The following is a 3,762-nucleotide window of genomic DNA, read 5'->3' as shown; positions in this document are numbered from 1 at the left end:
CACTCTCTCTCTTCTGTACTCCTTCTTTCTTTATCATTCTCTCTTTCTCTCCCTCCCTCTCTCTCTCTCTCTCTCTCTCTCTCTCTCTCTCTCTCTCTCTCTCTCTCTCTCTCTCTCTCTCTCTCTCTCTCTCTCTCTCTCTCTCTCTCTCTCTCTCTCTCAATTAGAATCATTCTGCAAACTAACTCGAGCCATGTTTGATTATGGTTTCTTGCGATATGAGAGAGAGAGAGAGAGACTTTAAAGCAGTGCAGAAAGTGAGAGACCGGGGGTAATAACAAGGGATAAGCGTTTTTTACCTAAGATGCCTAAGTTGTAAAGAGAAGATAATTGAGAAGGATTATACGAGAGAGAGAGAGAGAGAGAGAGAGAGAGAGAGAGAGAGAGGTTGCCCGGTATCCTGCTATTACTCTTAGAAATGGAGGGAGAAGAGGAAGTAATATTACAGTATTATGAGAGAGAGAGAGAGAGAGAGAGAGAGAGAGAGAGAGAGAGAGAGAGAGAGAGGGATGGGGGGAGGGGTAAAGAGAGAGGTGAAAATGTATGATGACGAAGGTTAAGTAGGTGATGAGGGTATTAAAGTGAGAGTTGGTGATGAGAGAGGGAGTGGTGATTGGAGTGGTGAAGAGAGGGGAAGTGGTGAGTGGGGGGGTGGTGGGAGGGGGAGTGGTGAATGGGATGGTGATGGGAGGGGGAGTTGTGAGTAGGGTGATGAAGAGAGAGGGAGTGGTGAGTGGAATGGTGAAGAGAGAGAGAGAGAGTGGTGAGTGGGGTGGTGATGGGAGGGGAAGTGGTGAGTGGGGTGGTGATGGGAGGGATGCAGAAGAAAGAGGGAGTAATCATATGAATAATGAAGTGAGAGGGACAGCTAAGTGAAATAGTGAAGGAAAAGGGGTTGTGCTAAGAGAGAGAGAGAGAGAGAGAGAGGGGAGGGGGAAAGGAGGCGATCAAGGAGCATTAAAGAGGAACAAGTTAGAAAGAGAGCAAGCAGTATGAGAGAGAGAGAGAGAGAGAGAGAGAGAGAGAGAGAGAATTGAGAGTGGATGCTTCGAAATGTGTTGATTATTTTTTCCACTCAATTGAACGTTACAGACCATTAATTCAGGAAGGGTGGAGTAGCAGGAGGACTCTCTCTCTCTCTCTCTCTCTCTCTCTCTCTCTCTCTCTCTCTCTCTCTCTCTCTCTCTCTCTCTCTCTCTCTCTCTCTCTCTCTCTCTCTCTCTCTCTCTCTCTCTCTCTCTCTCTCTCTCTCTCTCTCTCTCTCTCTCTCTCTCTCTCTCTCTCTCTTCTAATACACCCCTTCTTCTTGACTTCTTTCTCCCTTTCCTCTACGGTGGTTGTCCTTTCAATCAAATAACGTCATTTATTTGGTTAATTTCTGCCATCTCCAAACGTTTGTGTTCAAGTAAACGTTTCAGGAAGGAGTGGGTAGATATAAATTAGCCTTCATTATTGTCCTGAATACTGGAGCTGTTGAATATAATCGTGTGAAGGAAGCAAAAAATAAATAAGATGATTCCATACTGAAGGGATTAAGGTAGAACTGGAGCAATTAGAGCGATATTTATTCAACTGATGAAGAGGGAAGGAGTGTAAATGTTTAGAGCTTGTGAGAATGTGTGTGTGTGTGTGTGTGTGTGTGTGTGTGTGTGTGTGTGTGTGTGTGTGTGTGTGTGTGTGTGTGTGTGTAAGTGTTTTCTATCTGTATTCTTTACTGGAGTGTCGCCTCCTGAGAGATGAGAGCGTCCAGGGCAGAGTGCTGGCATAATGCGGAGGAGTAGGTCTCTTTACTTGAGATGGGCTGTCTGATGGACAAAGGACTGCGTGGGGGGAGGCAGGCAGCAGGGAAAGAGAGAGGGTGGTAGGCAGGAAGGGCGGGATGGAGGGTGGAAGGTAGGACAGGCTGGAAGAGAGGAAAGGGGCAGAGATGGAGGAAGGGAAAGAGGTAGGTAGCGAGGGAGGGAGTAAAACAGGAGAGAAAGCAGGCAAAGAGACAGAATGAGATGGAAATTAAAAAGTAGGAAGACACGTAAGCAGGTAAGCAGTACGAAGGATTGTAAAAAATTCTGAGATAATTCAAGACAGGAAAAGCTTTACTGGCCGGGCTCTCCATTTGCTGTTGGCTCTCTGCAAATGGGTTTACTGCGGGAGGGCGAAGTGTCTTGTACCCAGAGTGACTGCTTTTATGAGTGTGATCCAGTGTGATATCCGACGGCCTATATGATGGAGAGATGAAGTAGGGAGTGATGGTTATGGGTGTGTGTGTGTGTGTGTGTGTGTGTGTGTGTGTGTGTGTGTGTGTGTGTGTGTGTGTGTGTGTGTGTGTGTGTGTGTGTGTGACTATTTCCTTTCCCTGGGATTCTAGAAAGGCCCAAATTACTTTTCATATCAAGGTTTCGTTGAAAGGTAATTTCCTTGAACCGCGGATTTGCCCCAGCAGGTGGCTAATATACACAGTCTCAACTCTCGGCTGCTTTATTGGTACCGGGTAAAATGTTGGAATGTCCATACTTGTTGTTATGTATCAGGAGGCCATTGTATTATTATTATTATTATTTTTATGATAACGCAGTAAGGGAGACTAACTAGAAAAAGACTCAGATTAATAACTATCGACCAATATAGGGTTATTAAAGGAGAAACTCGGCTTTTCTAAATCCAAACCTTCCCCTGGAATACGCCCCTTGCAGTCGATGTTATATGCAGGTCCCTAAATATACTGAAGGATGAACATGACTGGCAGGCCAAAGAATCCAGCCTAGAGAGGAGACGTGAAGGATGGGAAGGGGGGAAGGGGTTAGATTCCATAAAATACCGTCCATGTGCAGGGGGTTACTTGCTTACTTTTTTCAGCTTCATCTCTTTCTGTCACACCTCATTTTATGTCTTATTTCATGTCCTGATACCAAAAAGGAAATCAATAGTGCAGCCACAGAGACAGTCAATAGACGAACAAGAGTAAGACAGACAGATGAAGAGGCAGAAAGAAAGTAGACAGACGCACAGATAGGCAAGCAGACTAAAAGAGAGACAGACAGATACACAGAAGGAGAGAACTATCAGACAGACAGAAAGGTAGCTGACAGACATGCGAGATATCGAATAAAGATGGACATACACAATCAGACAGACGATAAACAAAAATGAAGGTGACATAGAGATTGATTCAGCACTCATATATCGTTCTAGCCTTAAAAGACAAAGTTATTCCAAATTCCCTGGTAAAGAATTTTCGTTTAAACATTATACAAAATATTTACTTGGGTATGTTCACTTATTTTGTAGTCATGATGCTACTCTCTCTCTCTCTCTCTCTCTCTCTCTCTCTCTCTCTCTCTCGGTATTTATTCCACCCTACAAGAAATTTCCGAGTAGTGGCGAGGGAAAAATAGTTACCCCAAAGAAATAAATGCGGTGCGTCCCGGGCCGGTTCCCACGAGGAGAGAATTATAAGAGTCTACCCAGGAGTTACCCTCTCTTTGTTCATTTTCTTTACCTCCCTCCTTTCTTTCCCTTTTCTTCCCCTCATTTCTTGCTTGTTTCCTTCCTTTTTCATTTTTTCTTTTCGTTTTTCACCTCCAGCTTTCCTTCATTTTACCTTTTCTTCTTGCCTTCCTTTCCTCTTCCTTCTTTTCCTCCTTCCTTCCTCCCATCTTTACTTGTTTGCTTTTTTCCTTCCTTCCTTCTCACGAGGAGAGAATTAAGAGAGGTTACCCTACCATTCAACTTCTTACTTATATTCATTCGCTTTCTCCTTCCCTT

Source organism: Coenobita brevimanus, chromosome 61, assembly GCF_032717465.1.
Source record: "Coenobita brevimanus isolate Jiangsu-jjx chromosome 61, ASM3271746v2, whole genome shotgun sequence".
Taxonomy (NCBI): domain Eukaryota; kingdom Metazoa; phylum Arthropoda; class Malacostraca; order Decapoda; family Coenobitidae; genus Coenobita; species Coenobita brevimanus.
The sequence above is the reverse complement of the archived record's forward strand: the minus strand, read 5'-3'. Positions refer to the sequence as shown.